Source organism: Lissotriton vulgaris, chromosome 6, assembly GCF_964263255.1.
Source record: "Lissotriton vulgaris chromosome 6, aLisVul1.2, whole genome shotgun sequence".
In the NCBI taxonomy this organism is placed as follows: domain Eukaryota; kingdom Metazoa; phylum Chordata; class Amphibia; order Caudata; family Salamandridae; genus Lissotriton; species Lissotriton vulgaris.
In genome coordinates this window covers 279500341-279521712 of record NC_141694.1, presented here as the reverse complement: position 1 = coordinate 279521712, position 21372 = coordinate 279500341, and the positions used below count along the sequence as shown (strand labels likewise).

Below are 21372 nucleotides of genomic sequence, written 5' to 3'. Positions count from 1 at the left end.
ATACTCGTCCCCGGCCTCTTCCTATGCCCCAACGATACCACTGCTGGGGATCCCGCTGGGGACAAGCGTATTGTCTACCAGGGCACTTGCTACGTGGACTGACGCCGGGGTAGCACAGGTGGGCGACCTATTTAGTGAGGGACATATGATGTCCTGTGAGGACTTTTGCACGGTGCACCATACGCCTGGGGGAATGTTCTTACTACATGCAGGGGTGCGCGACTACATCACACGGCACTGGGCACCGGACGGCATAGAACCAAATACAAATCCACTGCACACGATGCAATACCTGATGGGTACAGGGAGCCATTTAACAAAATGGATTACAAGTGGTATACGTGAAGGGAGGGCGGCGTCGTTGCAGCCACTGCGCGAGGCGTGGGAGAGGGATGCAGGTCGAGTGTTTCGAGATAAAGAGTGGGAGCGGGCCCTTGCATTCCCCAGGAAAGTCTCGCGGACCCAAAATTTAAATTCATCCAACTCATGATCCTACACCGCGCATACCTCACATCTCACCGATTGCACGTAATGTTCCCCAACACACTGGATTCATGCCCCCGGTGCGGCATGGAAGATGCGAGGATAATACACATGTTATGGGAGTGCCCGAAATTAGGTTATTTTTGGGCAACGGTACACACCGCCTTACACAGAGTGTCCCCCAACAGACAACACAACACTATATCCTCTAGCTTACTGGGACTGGGACCTGCAGAACGCAAGAAAAGTGTGGCCACAAGGTTTGTTGACCTAGCAATGCTACTGGTAAAACGTACCATTACTATGAGGTGGAAGTCGAGCAGGCCCCCTGACCCGGAGATGTGGAAGGCGGAGGTGGTGAGGTGGGGCAAGGCGGAGGGAATGGCAATACAGACCGAGGAGCGTAAAGGCTTGAGAAGGATTCCTATATCCCTCGAATGGAACACTATTATGTTATCTTTTGAACTGTTGGATGAGGATGCTACCTCTGTGGGGTCGTCCTTGAGTGATTGAAAGGAGCTGATTGCTTTGGGAGTCACCGCTTCATTGGATTCCCCTGAGTACCCGAATGACAAGTGACAGTGACCCACACAAGGACACAGGTGCACTGCACAGGAAGAACTCAAATTGGGCTGTGATGCCCTTTATATGGACCTTCATGGCATAGCGACAAAGGGGTGGATTAACAAGGAATAGGGTACATACTGTACCGACATGTCTGAACCCATACTATGCCTGAATAGGAGTGCCGGGGGAGGGATATTGGGAGGGGGGGGTTGGGGGTTGAGTTGGGAATAGTGTAACAGGTTGAAAATAGGAAAAGGCAATATGAGCGAGTACGGTACAACTGATGTATTTCAATGGGATGTAAGACAAGTGACTGCATGTACTGTAACGATTGTGCAATTTTACTATCCTGCAAATAAACAGTTTTAAAAAAAAAAAAAAAAAAAACTAACAGGGGCCGCAGAAATCAGCGTCAACCTTTTTTAGGATATCGCGGAGCAAAATGGGGGCGACAACTAGCTCTATTTCAGCCATAGTCGAGAGGCCATTACCAATCCCACCAATATCCCATAGAGCCCCAACAATACTTGGAGACCCGCAACAAGCAATATCAAAGGCAGTGGATCTAATACCCATTTTTAATCTCTCTAACCATGCCCTTTCAGATTCTGATGTTTCTATTTTAACTAAAGGCTTATCATTTGTACCTCACTCAAACACCAATCTATTTGAACTTCACCAGGATATACACTCTTTTTTTAGAAAGATTAGGCTACAGAAGTTCTTCATGAACAGAGATAACATAGAAACAGATGTCGATACGAATAATATCGTATCCTTACCATCCACCTTTACCCCGACTTTAGACCAGCTGGGCCCTGAGATGGCTATTTTTGAAAAAGTAGTTATCAATAAACTAACATCAGCTCTTCGGTATGTACCTAAACCGATATATAATATCTCGGGAGAGGAAAATACTGCCCTATATAATTTAAAGAACAACAAATCAGTGGTAATAAAAAGTAGTGATAAGGGTGGTGGCATTGTTTTGATTGATTCTGTCACATATGAAACAAACACGCTCACAATGCTCAATGACCCTATATTCTACAAAAAAGTCACCAAAAATCCAACAGAGACAGTAACTAAAATAATTAAAAAAATAACTACTCAAGCTCTGAACAATAATATAATCACAAAAAAGGAGCATGATTATCTAAACAAATCTCAGAAAAAGATAGCTTGCATTTATGGTACTCCTAAAATGCACAAAAATGAGCAAAACCCACCCTACCGTCCGATTGTTTCAACCATTGGCACTCCTACTGAAGCCTTATCAAAATATCTTGATAACATTCTGAGACCATACATCCAATTCACCCCCTCATATATTAAAGATACGGGGGCTATCATCGCAAAGGTTGAACATCTACCATTCAATGAAAAGAAAGACCTTTTAGTGACTTTGGATGTTGAATCCCTCTATAGCAACATCCCTCAAAAAGGAGCTATAGAGGCCACGAGTTGGTTTATTGACCTTCATCATATACCATGCAATAAGCCATTCATTTTACAATGCTTGTCAGTAGTACTTCAGGAGAATGTGTTCCAATTTGGGGAACACATGTACCAACAAACGAGAGGCGTCAGTATGGGGGCAGCAATGGCCCCATCGATAGCCAATATCTACATGGCAAAATTTGAATCTCAGAATATATACAATGAGGTGGCACCATTCTAAGAGTCTGTTTCCCATTGGTACCGGTTTATAGATGATGTATTTTTCATCTGGACCAATGGGGAACAGACTCTACAAGAATTCTTGGAATGGATAAACTTGGCAGACAGCAATCTTCTCTTCACTGCACATATAGATGCAGTCAAGGTTGAGTTTCTTGATATATACATAAAAAACGAATCTAACAAACTGGAGGTTGACTTACATACTAAGTCAACAGCAAGAAACACGTTGCTCCATTTCAGTAGCTACCACCCTAGAAACCAGAAGGATGGTATACCGTTTTCTCAGTTTCTTAGGGTGCGTAGAAATTGTACCAACATTAAAGACTATGATGTTCAGTCCGATCAAATGAAACAAAAATTCCTTGCACGTGGGTACCCACACCGACTAGTACGTGAAGCATATAAACGAGCTCGATATTTTGATCGAGACGCTTTACTCAACTCCAACAAACAACAAAAAGAACAAAAGCTAGTTTGTATTACCAAGCATTCCCCCCTAAATGCCACGGTTAGACAGATCATCAATTCAAATTGGCATTTGTTGAATGTAGAACCTACACAACCAAAATTACCAAGGCACATGTTTGCGCATCGACGCAACAAAAATCTAAAAGATCTAGTGGTGAGATCACGTTTCGAGGGATCTAACAACAAAATCCCATACATACAGAAATCATTTGATGGTGGTAAGGCCATTAAAGGTACCTTGAGATGTGGCACATGCCAATCATGTGATGGCATTATATCAGGTGAAACATTCACATTTAATCAAGTAAAAATACAAGCCAAGGAACTATGGACCTGTAATACAAGCAATATCGTCGATCTCTTATTATGCCCTTGTAATTTAGGTTATGTCGGAGAAACCTCAAGAACAATGAAACTCCGACTCACAGAACACAGGTCTGCTATCAAAACATGCAAATTGACAGCACCTCTGGCGTCCCATTTCTCGGAATTTCATCACTCTCCGTCACAGATTCGATGGCGGATCTTAGAAAAGATCCACACATCTAATAATAATGGTGGAGATAAAATAAGAAAAAAAGAGAAGTCTACTGGATCTTTTCTTTAAACACATTTACCCATGGTTTAAATAATGACTTACCATGGATTCATGAGATACTGTAACAAATATACATGATAAACTTGTCACTTCTAATATCTACAATAAGTACAATAAGTATAAACTTAGGTCTCCCACAGTACTCAAGTATAGTTTCTATAAAACCATTTCTATGGAACGTTCTATGCTAGACCTGGGTACACCGTTAGTATAAACAGTGAGGTGTTTCCCTTTAAGACACATGTGATATGAAGCAAACCAATGAACGTAGGCGTTATATAAACCAATGAAAACGTGCTTGTCAAATTCTTGGCTGAAAATTTAGATACCGCCGGGATCTCAGCGCTACCGGTCTGCCTTTTCTACACTAATCAAGGTAAGCCTTATCTTGCACGAACACGCTTTAGGCATCGGCTAAAACTATCATACGTTTCCCGTTTTATAACGCGAGTCGCGTTCCTGTCTCTCTCTAGATAAAAGACACCGGGAACCTTTGGCAGCCGGTTTGTCTCAACCTGCATAAATACAGGTAACAACATAATTCTCGGTAATACGCTGCCTGTGTTTATGACATTTTTAATATGGCACGCATACAATAAAAGCATCCGCATTGCGTTTTCTTGTCATCTAGAGAAAAGACCATCATATCTGGGACGTTTGAATAAACCATTGGAACGTGGCGTCTCAGAAATCACACCGCTTAAAGTTGGTAAGAAGCCCACTATCCTTCGAAAAGTTAGTAAAAGGACGTACATAAACTAAAAAATTATAAATGCGAGTTGTCCTCTGTAAAGTAGATGGAAAATCATCTTGTTCAATCAATGTAATGGGATACGCGTTACACTTCCTTCATGATCTAGATAAAAGAACCTCTAATCAGGAACGATCGATTGAACCAGTGCCACATAGCGCCTCACAGAAATCAGTACTGCAGAGAAAATATCTTTATATTTGGTAAGAAAGCTACTGTCTTTTAGTATGTAAGGAAGACGTCATGTACAAACTAGGTAATCGCATAATGTGAGATGTACCCCCTCTGTTTCAGACTGGAATCAACATTGCATATCGTTCTTTGATGTTGGCACTAGAGCAGTAGAGGAGTAGAGGAACAAAGCAATAGGGTAAGCGGAGTAGCATGTGTTACGAACTAAACCATTTAAGCATAGCATCGTTTGGTTATGTTATATTAGGTTTGTCCCTTTATTCCAAATTAGAAATAGGAACACCATATGTTAACTTATACTATCTGTTTATAAGTATCCGGAGAACGCAAATCAATACAAATAAAGCATGTACTTTTTTTTTTTAGAGTAAATAAGATAGCGCCAACAATAAAATCTGTTCCAATGCAATGAAAGATGGCCTTATTGCTAATTCTTATGCTTGTTATCCAATTTCAGAGAAATAAATCTTCTGCCTCTACCTTTATATCCGCAATAACCTGTTTAATGCGAGTATTCGATGTCAGCCGCATAAATTATTTATCTAGGTAAGCATAAACTGATGCTATCGATTGTTTGGAGTAACTGTCCGGAGATAGATCCACTAGTAAATGAATATCCACTATACCCCGATAACCTATCACCAATATACCCAGTGAAAGAAAAAAATAAAAATGCTATAAAATTTAAACAGACTACACAATATGACAGGGTAATATTTGAGATGTGAATTATGTATATCACAATAAATCGTTAAAGGTTATTCATGAAAAATAATTCAAATGTTTTCTTAATGTACCCAAAATCAAGTGAAAACTTCGTTTCTTCATCCTTTTGTTTTTTTTTCCCTCTCCCACCTATATTTCTTTCCTTTCCCTACTGTAAGGTTGTCTCAATATAATAAACTTTTTTAAAATGAGGGAACAGTGATACGTAAAAAATGGTTATACTGAACACACTAGACTTTGTAATATGTTGTGATTATGTAAATAGATTTGTGTAGATTTGACAGAGATGTGTGTATATATGTATAAATGAGGTTTTTTGTGTAAATTTGTACATCATCATATATGTTTATGAGCGGTATTATCAATAATATGTAAACCACAAGCTTTTGACACATGATATTTTAATCCAAAATACAAACTGTTTTTTGCACTGTAAATACAAATTTGTAAAAATATCTTTTAAAACATTTTTTACAGAAATACGATGGTACAGTCCTGAGGAAGACACACCTGTGTCGAAACGCGTAGACCGGAAACCATCTTTTAGTTTTTATATTGTAATTGATGAGTGTCTGAATTATGCATATGCAACAATGCTGAAATATTTTATCATCTATGTATAATCATGTATCAATTTTTATCATTTAATTATGTCTTATAAAGGGAATTAAAATGTATCTTATGTGCAAAAACAGTTGTTGATCACCGTTATTTTTGTTTGACAAATGCCAGTATTCATGTGCTAGTGGTTATTAGAGATTTGCCTGGGTGTTATATTCACACTAAATGTTTGCCCTGACCCAGGAAATTGATCCGTATCAGGGGGTCCTTGTTTGTTTCACAGATCACACCTCTAGGGTGGGCACATGAGCTCTGCAAACGGAAGAAAGGTTTTCTTCCATTTTAGTTTTAGGCAGAGAGGGGCACTGTGGGATTGTTTGCAGTAGGGTACACAGGAACTGCAGCAAAAGTGAGTTGGGTTACATATGAGAACGTTTTCTAGGGAGGGGAAAGGAGTCACAAACAGGCTAGTGCCAGGTATAAAAGTGGCACTACTGGCCTGACTCTTCTGAACACTGCTGGACAAGTGGAAGACAAACAAAACTGCATCTGCCGTTGAGGCTTGCAAGGAGAAAAAGAGGGGCTGGACCTGCTCCCACTTGTACCCAGAATAAAGAAGTGGACTACAAAGGTCAGTTTGGCTGCCTCCTGTTAAGCCACAGGGACACAAAAGCTGCAAGAAGTCCACTTTCCTGAAAAGAACCCAGCTGACTAGTTTCCACTGAACCTGCTTTGAACCATGCTGGTTGATTTTGTTTGGAGTGAGCCCTTGTAACCAAGTGCTATTTTCAGGGTCCTGGCATCTTTGGTGTTTGTTAGAGAATACTTCTCTTTCCCAAACTGCAAAAGCTGTGACTTAAAAACATGTTGCCAACTTTCTACCTGGAGAAATGTCAGAGACCGGGATCATGGTCAAAGACACAGCAGTCGAATTGCCAGTCGGCCCACAGCTTGCTGGTGTACTCTGCTGAACGAAATCAGACTACAAGAAAGGTTTCCAAGATTAACGTAGGTTTTTTTTCAGGGACAGGTGCCGTACTGCATCGGACAGATGTTGAGGCCTTGCTTAGAACAGACTTTGCCTGCATGGAGCTTTCTTGCCCTCGTCAATCACCACACTGTGACCCTGCTCTTCAACAACCCACTGCCATTGAATCTCATTTCATATCCAGCTTGTAGGTAACCCTGCCTACGACCTGTCGACAACAATTTTTTATTTATAAAAGTTTCAAAGCCAGATGCTAAATTTTGTACCAGGACGAACCTACATCCTACCGGCTTGCCATGGTGAACGGACTTAAATTTTGGCTTTGACTCAGTCTAGCATGAACAGTGGCCCCATGTGGCTTGTAGCATTTTTTTTACAATGTCTGTGATGCATTCAAAATTTGAAACATTGACATAAATTAAAATACAGTTTTTGTGATACCACTCTTTTTATGTTACTCAACATTTACTGTGTATCCATCCTGCAGTACTCTAAATTTAACCACTGTGATATGAACACACACTCAATAAAAATCTATTTTGAGACACACCACGTTAAGTACATTGAATTAGTCTGTGTACAATCACATTTTCGGAAGGTGCTAAAAGTACCTATACTACGTTATCAATCCTGATTGCACTGCTCCTATTACTGGTATACGGATACTATTTTAGGTGCACTATTGTATACATTTTAAAATAACCTGTACTCACCCACCTCTAAAATTTAGCCAAGATAAAGGAGAGGCACGTCTTCAGGTGGAGAAGGAAAGAGGAGTTTTTCACTTATATAAAGGCCAATGAAGGAGGTAAATGGTCTGTTGAAAAATGCAAACTCATTTTACTACATTGTTTAGATTTTGATGCACAAGTAGTTTCTAGAACTCTTCAAGAAATCGTTTTTCAAGAGGAAGAAGTTGACATTGGTGATGCATTTATACAGCAGATTTAAGAAAAGTTCAAGTTCAGCTTTAGATAGATATATACGTTTTAAACTAGGGCCCAAAAAGAGAATTAAAGTTTGGATTCATTTTTATCTACTTTATGTTTACTCTTTTAATTGCAATTTTGGACAAATGGAAGATGAGCAGGTCAGGGATTAGATCGTAGTGAATACTGACAGCAAGAAGATATCACTACAATTATTTGAGGTGGTTCAAATCTCAAAGATACTGTTTCAACAGTCCAAAAGAAGGATGAAAGCTGTTAGTAATAAGGAAAGTGGTGAAGTGTGTGCTTTTGGTGATCATGTGAAGGAAGAGGATGCCAATCAAAGAAAGCATTTTATTTGTTTTGGTGTGGACGTCAATTTCATGTTTCTTCTTACAAAGCGGTCCACATAATGAAACATTTGTGTAAAATCTGGACCCTTTGCTAGGTTGTGTAAGAGTGGAACGAAAACTGTCCAGATCAAAGGGAATTTATTTTTTATCTTAATGCTGATCAGGGTAGTTGTTCGCACACACAAGGAGATGATGGATGGAGCGCTGAAAATGTTCAGACACTCACCCCCAGTCACAGATCTGGGTTGAATCCATCATTGTTCTTTAGCTCACTTCGCCACCCAAGTTTAGACCCAGAAATATGATATTCAGTCTTGACCCTGTGCCTCATGGGAACAGTCCAGCCCGAACAGACCAAGTCATGCCCTCCATGGACCGGAAGCAAGCATCCTGGGACTGGTTTTGGGGTAACACCTCATCAGCCAAGATAGCTTGAATCCAGTAACAAAGTAAGCAAGGGACCTACTTATTGGCATACCCTGCCAACTAGGGTAGTAGTTAGCCTAAAGAATAAGACTTGGAGAATTTAGAAAATTGTGGACTGTTGTTGGCCCACCAAGATAGTTCTGGTCCGGGTGAAAGCAGAAAACCACCTGTGAGTGAAGTACAAGTTTTAGGGGAAGAGGTTTGATCTCATGATCGATTCTGGCTATCAGTGGACTAAATGATTTTTAAGGAGCAAGTTGAGGGTGTTTGACTGAATCAGATCTTGAACAAACTGATATTGTGACAATCATTTGATGGGAGTAGGATAGAGTTCGTAGGCTTCGCAAGAGTGAACTTGACTTTTAAAAGGACTCACTTTGAAAGAAGAAAAGTGCAAGCTGCTTTGTGAGAAAGTTGATTACCTGGATCACACCACTTCTGGTGATGCAGTCATAAAATGTTTTTACTTTGGTGGATGTCATTTCAAAAGCTTCACCACCTGATAAAGATAAGTTGCTTTCTTTTGCTGGGTTGTGTGTATACTATAGTAAATACGTTTGCAACTTTGCAGAAAAAAATGGCACAACTGAGGAAACTGATGTGTAATGAGTGACTTTTTTGTGGCCTTCAGAACAAAGTATTTTAGACATAATCAAAGGAGCCAGTGTTAATGCTTCAACTTCGAAACCAAACAGTATGGGGTAAAGTATTTGTGATTACAGATGATGAAATTATGTATGGAGTTGGTGCAGTATTTTCTCAGATGGCAGGAAAGGAAGTCTGGACTATTGTATTCATCTTAAGAACTTTGTCAGCGTCAGAATACAGATATTTTGTGATCGAGAGGGAATTGTTAGTTTGTGTGTAGGCAACTGGACACTATCTGGAAAACTAGGTGCACTGTTTAAATGGTCACTGGTCAACATTCTTTCTCCTGGGAATCAGGAAATGGTACTGCATGTATAGCTAGATTGAGGTCACGTTTGCAGGGGTACAATTTTGATTTTCAAAATGTGTTTCGGAATAGGAATATTACTGCAGACATTTTTGTAATCGAAGTTTACCATTGAAAGGAGTGAAAATGTAGATGTGACTGAAGAATGGGACTGTATTTCCATAGTTGCAAGTGTGGTCTGTGGTGTTTTTCCAGGTACATCCTAATTAGAATGGTCAGAAGGAGTTGACTGGCCTAAATGCAAAAATATTCTTGGTGAGTGCCTTCTATTTTTCTCTTTTGTTGATAAGCTACATGTAGAAAGAAAACTTGTTCAGGAAAGGGAAGTATGTTCCCACTTTCAGTGATTAAGATAAAATTCTCAAGGATTCTCATGAATGTTATTCAGGAGTTCATTGAAATAGTTAAGACTACATTTCTGGTGACCTGGTCTGGCTAGAAAGGTATACATGTGGGTATAGGACTGCCCCCAGAGTAGCATATGGGAAGAAATGTGCAAGGTTAAGTCAAGTCCTTTCGTTTCTGTTCTCTGTCCTTAAAATCTGTAGGGAAAAGAGAGGTTTTATATTTGGGATCTAAAACTTCTTCACGATTCTGTCACACGATTCCAAATTTGCTTGGATTTTTATGGATTTTCACTGCAAATGACCAGAGGTCAAGTGTACAGAAGCAATATGAATGCAACACCGGAGTTCCTAAAAAACAATTGTTTGCCAGGAAAGGTACTCCCCCCTACCATTGTCACAGTTATTGAGATCAGTTCAAGGTCGCGTTTGTAGAGCCCTCATTTGTGGAATTCTTCTTTATGGGGGATATTAAACATGTAACCACTGCCCTGGATAATCCCCAAGGCAACAGACAAGAGTAAAGATTGTACTGGACTATTAAAGAAAGTGTGACCTGGGCAAGGGTGAATAGTGAAGATTGGAAATCATTTCTTACTTCTAAATTATGAAGTATCACATCACTCTTCGTAGTAAGACTGAGAACAATCCTTTCAAATTACTAAAAGGTAGTTTAATACATGGTGGTTTAGCAAGAAGATCAAGAGTAAAGGAGATAAAAAAAATGTGTACAGGGAAATGTAGCTGATAAATTGGCTTCAGAATAGCAAAAGATGAAAAAGAGGTATGATAAAAAGAAGTTTAACCTTGCCCATGTTCAGTCGCTTCTAAAGTCCAACATTGCTTGTGGTTACATGCCTTCTGTTAATCTAGGAGAATTTGTATAATGTTATGATTTTTCTACTTTTGTGATAATATGTTTCACTCATAATAGGATTTATAATTTCATTTTATTTTGAATAGAAGGGATGTACTGTTTCTAGCTTCCTGTGTGATGTCTTAGCACGAGATGCACCTGGAACTGTCCATCATATAGGTTCTATGTGCTTCCTGTGCTTGTCCATGCCCTGCGGATTTTGTGTGTATATGACAATTTCTGAGCTGCCACGGAGAGGAGCACTGTGAGGAATAAACAGCTTAACCTTCACATGCTGTATATGTAAATTACTACCCACCAATTTGTTAGTCTTTGATCATTCGTTCTTTCTTCTGCTGATTATATTGAGAAGTGCTGTAAGGCCCTGACAAATCTGTTGCTGGAAAAATGCGAAATCACCTCATGGGCTTGCCAGTACTTGTCACAGAACAGCTCCTACCCCCTTATCTGCCACCCCTAACCCAGGACTAGAGGGTTTAGAGACATCTTCACTCTAGATCTATGTGAGAAAACACCTGACAGAGGAACTGAAACACCAGAGGTTATGGGAGTAACGTTGGCACAACCCCTAACAATCACTCTATATAGCATTACAACACACCATTTGCGTTTGGATTTGGAGGTACCTAGCCTTGCAGTTCGGGAAGGACTGTTCCTATTGGAGCAGATCAAGGTTGATTCGCATATGGCTGGGCTATACCCGAGGTCGCAAGCTTATAAAAAAAAAAAAAAAAAAAAAAAAAAAAAAAAAAAAAAAAAAAAAAGGTACTGAGATGCGGCCTCAAATAATAATAGGAGACTGAGTTAATTCAAGAATTCCACCTTCCATTTTTTATATTCTTAAGAGGTGATGAGACCGTGCACAGAAAAACAATATAAAAAGCTGGCGCAATTAAGGTATAGTTTAGCCCCGACGAAGAACTGGTGTAGGACTGTGGTGGCTTGTACCAGGGCACCAGAGGCTGTGGGTATCAGGTGCCCAGAAATGAGTTCCACAGGTCACGCAAAATTTAAAAACACACTGCTGCCAGCAGTGCCATTTGTGCTACAGTCAGTCCAGAAAATCCAGGTGGAAGGAAGAAATTGGTGAGTGAGCCTGAACAAGCGTATGCCAGTCAAAGTAGGCGTACAAGGGGCTTTTTTTTTATTTTCACACAAAGATAGAAAGGCATCACGAGTATGAAGCAGGGTCGGCTCCAAAGATTTTAGGCAGGAATATGAAGCCTTCTGCGAGGCAGTCATCTATTTCACGCACGACCATCCATCAGATGGGTAGTCATGACCATTTCTGGGCAAGACAGTTCATTTACATTCTCACTCAAAGCGCCAAACACACTGGCAGGTCATCTTCTAGGTTCTCAATGAGACAGGTTAAGAAAGGAAACGTAACGCCAAAATAAGGGCCACTTGTTGCTTCAAGTACAATACAAAATGCAGCCTCGAATACATTTATTTTTTTAAATAACGTGGAAATTTCAATTAAAAGGCTCGTACTGATGTTGCTTTAAATACATAGTTACCTTACAAAGCTGCAAGCGCTTAAAAAAAATATAAAAGAATTTGAAAAAATACAACAAATCGATCCAAGAATTATCTTTTGATTGGTGTTTGGTCATGTGCAGGAATAGTTTCAATCTAACCTGACAAGAGTGGTATGTGAGCAGGGAAGGAAAGGGTGGAGCAGATACTGTTGGAAGAAGATGATGGATGCGACAGACAAGGAAAAGATGACACACAAAAACAAGCTGGCCACTCAGCTGGCTTTCTCGCCAAGATTACATTTTTACACGAGTGCCATGAATTTGCCACTTGCACGACGTGTGCTGGGGGAGGCACAGAAAAGAAACTAATCTCGCTGTGCTAGCACTCGAAGCACATTCTTTCGCCCGTTTAAAAAAAACAGCACTGTGTCCCGAGCACCTGGCCATGTTTAGAATTCAGAATCAGAGAAAACAAGATTAAAACCCTTAAAATGTGCATGCAATGCAAGTCAACAAGGTTAGGCTGAATGTATGACAGGACTTTAATGCCAGAAGCTGCAATACACAGACCGAGATGCCAGTTTCAATAAGGACTACAGTGTAAGATATAATTAATAGGCAAATGTATTCACACCGCTCTCAAACGTATCAACAATTTCACACTCTTTTCCCCCTCCTCCCCCGTCAAGAATTGTTAACATTACAAAAATATCAGCTTGTGTTTCAAGTAACAATAATATGGTTTAAAACCAAACCACGTTTAAGCTAAAATGGCACGGAAACAAAAATCCTCTACTCTCCCATAAAATAAACCCCACAACGGACGTCCTACCTTATGCAGGGCTGGCCCTTCCTCAAGGCAAGTGCCCCGGGTGAAACTACATTTTGCTCCTTCCTGGGGACCTGCCTGTAAACACACATTTGCCCCTTGAGAGTAGACCTCACCTTAATCACTTATTCAGTTGGGCAACGGAGAAGGGGAAGAGGTAGCTAATCGGATGGAGGCCAACGGAAAAAGCCTGCACTCCGGAGATAATGAACAGAACCAGCACCCTGGAATAAAAGCATTATTCGAAGCAGCTCAAGGGGCGAGCGACATGTGAGCACCTCAACTGTAGGTGGCCTGGACCCAGCTCACACGTACCAAAAGCCGCCCCTGTCTGAGCCACTGCTTGAGAGAAAGCAAAAAAGAACCACAAACACCTTTGGGAACATGGCTAGCTAGCGGCCAGGCCCACCAGAGAGGGAAAGGAAGGATGTCTACTCCAGGCTGACGTACAGTCAGCTAGTATAATTCATAACCCCCTTACCAGTGAATTGGGAAACAATGAATATCTGTGATCCATCAGTAGTGCCGACAGATGTCTTGTGGCTGGATTGTGCGCTCTACAAATAAGTCCACGTTAAGTAATATTTGTGCTGTTGCCAAAAGGTCGCTGTAGGAAGGTAGGATCCTTCTAGCATGGTCCCCCCACTGTTTTGCCTGGTGTTACTGTGTTTTTGACTGGTCTGACTGGGATCCTACTAACCAGGATCCCAGTAGACGTGTTTTCTCCCTAAATTGGACAGTGGCAAGTACTTTCGTATGTTCCTAATTGGCTACTGGTGTATTCTTCCAAGTCCCTAGTATATATTACTAAGGTACCCAGGGCATAGGTACACCAGGGGTCTCCCATGGGCTGAACCATTTATTGTGCCACTCAAACCACTCAAACTGTGACTACAGCCTGTCATTGCAACCTGTGAAAAGTGGTGCTAGCACCACCTACGACACATATACGTTTTCTATAAGTCACCCCTAATGTAGGCCTTTCAATCATGAAGGTAGCCTGCTAGGTTATAAGTGTGAGGGTGCCCTGTATGATCAGGACACCCACTACAAACCCTGGAGTCTATTCTCCAGGCTTTGTAAGTGCCGTCAGCCATTTTGATACATATAGTGGCCATGCGTCATTACACAATGGGTAACTATATATTGGCTGTGCCGAACTTGGGTTTGTTTGGTATCAAACATGTTGGAATCATACCCCAAAACTGTTACAGGGGGCGTGGCCAAGATGGCGGGGTGAGCGGACGCTTCCTCCCGTAGCTCCTCCGGCCCAGCTCCGCTTGAGCCCCGATTTCTGCGCTTCTCTACCCCCGCGGCTGCATCGCGGGTGAGAGGACTGTGCCGGAGTTCGTGGGGCACATTTTGGTGCCACTTTGGCTTCTGTGGCCCCGGGGGAAGTTCTCGAGAAGTTCATTCTGAGATCGCTCCGAGGAGTAGAGCCCGGGTCGCCCCGAGGAGAAGAGCCTGGAGGCGGAGCGTAGTGCGGCGCTGTCCGCGCGCCTCGGCTGGCCCGAGTGCTGAACAGCGGAAAGCCTGTGATCCCGAGGGAGCAGACTAGACGGACTCCGCGGAGTGAGGTGGCTCACTGGCCGGTGCCCTGGCGGCGGGCGACATTGCTGGACGACGGACCTTAGCCCTGCACCGGTGGTCTCCCCCCTACCCGGGGCCTCGAAGGGTGACGACTTGCGAACTCCGCGCCTGGAGGCGCTGGATGGCGGAGTTCGAGCAGTGCCCAAGCCGGACAAATCAACTGGTGGTGGAGGGAGGCATTGGTTTCATGCTCTCCGGACCCGTTACCATTTGAGACTCGCCCACGGACTTGCTGGCCCGGGCTGCCTTCTTGGGTCCCACCCTCCCGCCATCTTGTCTTTGTGTGGCTGAGCCCAGTGATCCCTGCCCGCGCCCTACTCACACGGGAGCCTCGGCTGGTCCTGGCACCGACTCATCTGCTGCCCTCCCTGGGAGCACGAGGCAGGAGGCCTACACTTCGGACGTTGCTGCCTGCCCTACTGGCCCGGGGCCGTCTTGCCCAGGCCCAGACCGCCATTTTGTCGCCTGTGACGCACTACCCTTGTCTTCGGCGAAGGCCTCACATCTGGTGCCCGCGAGCGGCGGAGCTCGCCTACAGCAACTGACCCTGGGCTTTGCCGGGCCCCAAGATGACTGGAAGACGAGGCGCAGCGCGAGGAGACCGCACTTTGCCGGAAATGCTCGGCAGGTCCCAGCAACTACGCGACAGGACGCAGCCGTCCCCGGGGGCCTCCCGGGCATCAACGGACGCAACTGTGGGCGAGCCGCCGGTCACGCGGTCCTTCATGGAGGACCTATTCAGCTCCCTCAAGGAGGAATTTCAAACTCTTAAGACCGAAGTGGCTGGAGAGGTCCGGCAAGTGCGCAGAGAAGTCGAGGGCCTGGGCGAGCGGGTCGATACTGTGGAGACGGCGGCTCAACGCCGCGATGAGGAGATAACCCATCTCCAGCAGGATGTCCTCCGCCTCCGGGAGCAATGTGTTGAGCTCCAGGCCCACTCGGAGGACCTCGAGAACAGGTCCAGGCGGAACAACATCCGGGTGCGGGGTGTTTCATCCGCGGATGAAGGTGCGGACCTAGTGGCTTATCTGCAGGACCTGTTCCGCGACATCTTGGGGGAAGGAGCGGATTTCCCAATCCGCATTGACAGAGCACATAGGGTGGGCCGCCAACGCCAGTCCTCGGCACCCCCGCCTGACATCCTGGCATTCTTGCCGGATTTCCCCCTAAAGGAGCGCATCATGACGGGGGCCCGCAGGAAGCAGCCACTGACCTTCCGAGATAGACCTGTGGCGCTCTATCAGGACCTGTCCGCCATCACACTACAGAAGCGCAGGTCCTTCCGCATCGCTACGGACTTTCTGCGAGAGCACGAGACAGCCTATTCCTGGGGTCACCCCTTCCGTCTTATCTTTCGATGGAATGGGGTGCTGCATCAGCTGCGCTCCTTACAGGATGTCTGCGGAGTGCTGGGTCTTACTGCTACGGAGGAGGAGGGGGCCACACCCGTATGGCGGCGCCCCGAGCGGCGGGGCCGACGGAGGTCGAGAAGGCGCCCATCGTCAGCGCCAGCGAGTCGTCCAGACTCGCCCACCATCAGATCTGAAATGGCGGAGGCCCTGAGGACTGCGGCCAGGAACTTGCCTGAATCTACTGATGTGGCCTTAACGGCCTAATTTTTCTCCGGGGGGAGAGGCTCTTAGCTTTGACGATGCTGGGCTGGGGGGGCGAGGGGGGTGGTGTGTGGCCGGACGTCCACTTGACTGTTTTCTGCAGACTCGCCCATTTGGGCTAGACTGAGACTACGGGGTGTTTTCTGCTTTTTGTTTTGGCTGGTTGCCATAAGGGGGTTTTGGGGGGGTTTCACTGTTGGTTTGTTGTGGGGGGGGGTCCCGTCCGAAATTGTCCAAACGTGTACGATGCCGCTTTTGGCCTTCCCTGCACCCCTACCCCGCGCGCCCCCTCCGCTGATCCCCCGCCTGCGGCATAGCGCGTTGTTTCCCCGGAGGCGATGCCACCCCTGAAAGTTGTGACCCTTAATGTTAAGGGTCTGAATAACCCCGTGAAGCGTAGGGCGATCCTTTCCCTGTTGGAGGGGTCGCAGGCGGATATCTGCCTCCTGCAGGAGACCCATTTACTTTCCAGGGATTGCCATAGGTTGCGCTCTGCTAAGTTCCCCACGCAACTCTTTTCCTCTGCTGCGACTAAGACCGCTGGGGTGGCCATTCTCCTAGCCAGCTCCTTTAGGGGGGAGGTGTTGTATAAACATGCTGAGCAGAAGGGGAGGCTTTTAGTGTATCGCATGCGCTTGGGTGGTGTTGCCTTTACGGTTGGTTCGGTTTACAGCCCAAACGACCACCAGGACCGTTTCCTGGAATCGGTGTTGGTGGACGTTACTGCCTCGCCCGATCGCCATGTCATCTTGGGGGGAGACCTGAATATGGTCTTCGACTCCACTCTAGATAGGTCTGCCCAGCGCTTCCCGCAGACAGGGGAGCTTTCTAAGGAGGTACGGGACCAGATTGCGGAGATGGACCTGCATGACCTCTGGTGCACCATGCACCTCACCGATAGGGACTACTCCTATTTCTCCCACGCACACCGCACTTATTCGCGGTTGGATTATCTTTTGGTGAGCGGCCCGCTTCGCTCGGCCGCCATGGCGGCGGACATCGGGGTCTTGTCCCTGTCCGATCATGCGCCGGTTTCCGGAGTCTTTGCGTGGCCGGCGGCCCCCCCCTCCAGAGGGATGTGGCGGCTCCGGGACACGCTTCTCCATAAGAAATCGGTGGTGAAGCGGGTGGAGGAGGTCATTCAGGACTACTTGACCCACAATAACAACTCTGACACGTCCCTGGCTACGCAGTGGGCGGCTTTGAAAACAGTTGTCAGGGGAGAGTTTATCTCCATTTCCTCGGCGGAAAACAAGGAACGCCAGCGCAAGAGGGAGGAACTGACAGCGCAGGTTAGGGAGCTTGAGCAGGTCCACCGCCGAACGGGGGCTCCTCGTGTTTGGAAGCAACTGAAGGCGGCACGGAAACTCCTCTCTGCGTTGGATCTGGACCGGGCGGAGTACGCAGCGCTGCGCCTGAAACATGCCTTTTACACCGGCGGGGACAGGTGCGGTAAGCTCCTGGCCCATAGGCTCAGGGCCGCGCAGCAACGCAATGTGGTGAAGGAGCTGGTGGGAGTGGGTGGGATCCCGGTTTCCGGTGACGCGGAGGTGGCAGATACCTTTCGTTCCTTTTACGAGGCACTGTACGCTTCAGAGCCTTCCCCACCGGGAGAGGCTGAGGCCTATTTGGATTCCGTGACCCTCCCGGCCTTGGACCCCTCCCAGGCGGACCACCTAGAGAGGGACATTCACGTGGAGGAGGTCATCTCCGCGATCGCACGGCTGAAGCATGGTAAAGCCCCGGGCCCGGATGGCTACACGGCCTTGTTCTACAAGACCTTCTGTCCCACTGTTGCTCCTCTCCTGGCCCGCTTGTTCAATTCCTTCTCCGAACCGGGTGCCATCCCACCGGACCTCCTCTCGGCGACTGTGTCGGTTATCCCCAAGCCGGGGAAGGACCGGACCTTGTGCGGCTCGTACTGGCCCATTTCGCTCCTAAATGTGGACCTCAAGCTTTATACCGGAATCTTGGCGGCCAGACTGGGTCTACACCTACCAGGTTTGGTGGAGGCGGATCAGGCCGGTTTTGTACCCGGTAGGCAGACGGTCGACAACACGAAGAGGGTGACGCACGTGCTGGAAAAGGCCTCACGCGTCCCGGGGGAGCGGATGCTGCTATCGGTCGACGCGGAGAAGGCCTTTGATAGGGTTCATTGGCCATATCTCGAGCTGGTTCTTGGGAAACTGGGGATCGGGGAGAAGTTCCGCACTATGGTCTTTAACTGCTATAGGCGACCGTCGGCGTCAGTGCGTGTCAATGGACACAGCTCCAGCAGCTTCGCCATTGAGCGCGGCACGAGACAGGGTTGCCCCCTCTCGCCGCTTCTCTTTGCCCTTTATATGGAGCCGTTTGCGCAGAGGATCCGCGACAACCCAGACGCTATTGGGGTGAAGATGGGGCAATACACACACACTGTCAGCTTATACGCGGACGATGTCTTGCTGACCCTAGATGACCCCAGGCGGTCACTCCCTGCCTGCGTCCAGGAGCTGAACGCTTTTGGCCGCGTCGCGGGCTTTAAAATGAACATGGCCAAGTCGGCTGCGCTGGATGTGTCGCTTTCTGCCGACACCAGGCGGAACCTTCAAAGTCTCTTCCCTATGCAGTGGTCCTCCTCCACGGTGGCTTACCTGGGCATTTTGCTTGCTCCCTCCCTGCCTGCTATGGTCGCGGCTAACTATTCCTCTCTGGGCAAAAAGATCAAGGAGGAACTCGGCCGATGGAACAAGGGCCTACTTTCGTGGCTGGGCCGTATTGCGGCGGTGAAGATGACGATACTACCCCAGATCCTGTATCTTTTTCGCGCTCTGCCTCTTCAGCCCCCCGTGGGTTGGATACGGCAGGCGCAGGCAGACATCTCCCGCTTTGTGTGGCAGGGCCGTAAGCCTCGGATGAAGCGGGTCCTTTCCATGCTTGCCCCGGAGGCGGGAGGTCTCGGAGTCCCGGACCTCCGGAAGTACTTCCAGGCGGCGCAGCTCCGGTACCTGGTGGAGTGGAGCCGGTGGGAATCGGACAAACACTGGCTCTTTCAAGACCAGGCAGTTGCGGGCCGCACCCTCCAGGAGGTCCCGTTCCTGCGGCGCATCCATCGCCCACCTAATCTCTACGCTTCCTTTATCACCCGGGTCCGGCTAAGAGTGTGGGACGCGGTGTGTGAGCCTCGGGAGCTCACCACTTTTCCATCGCCGTTCACTCCCATTGCTGGCAACCCGGACTTCACCCCGGGTCTGGAGCCGGGGGCCTTTTCCCACTGGGTGAGCGCGGGATGCAGGGCGCTTTTCCAGATCTACGGGCCGGAGGGCGTGCTCCCCTTCCAGCAGCTCCGACAGGAGTTTGGCCTGACGGAGGGGGACAGACTGTGTTACATGCAAGTCCGCCACTGGGCTCTTCAACCCCCGGTGCGTGACGTCGCCGCCCGTTCGATTACGCCCTTTGAGCGATGGTTGGTAACCCGGGCCTCGGACGCCAAACTCATCACTGATTTGTATAAGTTTCTCCAACCCCCGCGGTTTCATTACCATAACCCAGGGAGGGAACGCTGGCACAGGGAACTGGGTAGGACCCTGACCCACAAGGAGTGGGACAAGATTGCATATCGGGCGAGGCACTCTGCGTACCACACTGGGCTGACGGAAACCTTCATTAAAGTGTCCACCTATTGGTACTACACCCCGGAGCGGCTCTACGAGATGCGCAAAATAGCCGATAAGGGTTGCTGGCGCGGCTGCGGACAGGAGGGTACCCTCACGCACATTCTCTGGGAGTGCCCGGTGCTGTCGGCCTACTGGAAGGAAGTCTTAGATGAGGTGGATAGGCATTTTGAGATCGAGCTTCCGCGCTTCCCCGCGTATGTCTTGCTTGGCCTCCCCAATGATTTGATGTACCCGCTGAAATCCCGCAGGGGCAGGCAGATTGCGATTGCGCTAGGCTCCGCCGTCCAGAACATACTGGTACTTTGGCGCACCCCCACTGCCCCCTCTATCACTGGTTGGTTGCATAGGCTCTGGCAGGTACTGGGCATGGAGAAGATATCGCTAACGGTGGCTGGGAATGTTGACCAGTTTGAGGAGCTCTGGCATCCCTTTTTGGCACTGCTGTCCACGGAATTTCGCGAGCTTACGTGTCCACGGTACCTGCGCCTCCTTAGGCTGACGCCGCCGGCGCCAGCGGCGGAGTGAATGTGCGGATTGGGGGCCGAGGGTTGGGGGTGGGAAGTGGAGTTATATGCTTCTAATGCTGACTTTCGGACGGGGATGTTGGGGTATTGTTTTCTCTTCTTTCCTTCTTTGCTTTTCTTTCTCCTTCCTTTCTGGGGTTGAGGGGCTGGTGGAACGGTATGCTTCTCTTTCACTGTGTCGCGGAGTGTTATTTTGGCTTGACCTTGCTTAGGGAGTGGGGGCCTACAGGGGGATCGTACACAATGCCTTATTGCCTATGTCTTTGCCTTGTTACCCTCTGGGGCATCCTGTCTCCCTCTTTTCCTTCTGACTCGCTGCAACGTTTTGCTTCTTGTATTGTATGTTTACCTGACTCCCTGCTCCCCTCCCCGTGGTTTTTTATGCCTTAATAAAATACTTTAAACCTAAAACTGTTACAGATGTACGAGGTATGAGTCCATGCTCCTGGGGGCTCCTCCCGGAAGCCCCCAGTGCTCCCGGTAACTGCCTTTCAGGGTCTGCCAGCAAGCTAGTGCTGCTGCCGACCCCAGACACGATTCTGGTCTCCTGCTGCTGAGCTCAAGCATTGGAAGATAGAACAATAGGTTTCCTGTCACAGAGAGGTGTGACCACCTCCCAGCCAGGACTTAGTAAATTGGGCTGGGGGATTTTGCCAGCACCACCAGACTGCTTTGAAGAGAAAATTTGGTGCCTTCCATGCATACTCCATTTTGAGCCAGTTCAGGGAGCCATTCGCTCCCAAACTGTGGCAAAACTGGACAAAGGACATGGGAGTAT

The 21372-nt window shown here is 46.9% G+C and overlaps 1 protein-coding gene across 10 annotated transcripts in view; it reads right to left on the bottom strand.

Moving 5' to 3' along the window:
- The window catches only part of CYRIA (CYFIP related Rac1 interactor A), a 315678-nt gene that overhangs the window by 191053 nt on the left and 103253 nt on the right, over positions 1-21372 (bottom strand). For 4 of the 10 annotated variants that reach the window (XM_086926314.1, XM_086926308.1, XM_086926313.1 and 1 more), the window contains exon 3: positions 7735-7834. The exons of the other annotated variants lie outside the window; for them this stretch is intronic. The gene's annotated coding sequence lies outside the window, so the exon portion shown is untranslated. The remainder of the gene's footprint in view (positions 1-7734; positions 7835-21372) is intronic. 10 annotated transcript variants of the gene reach the window in all.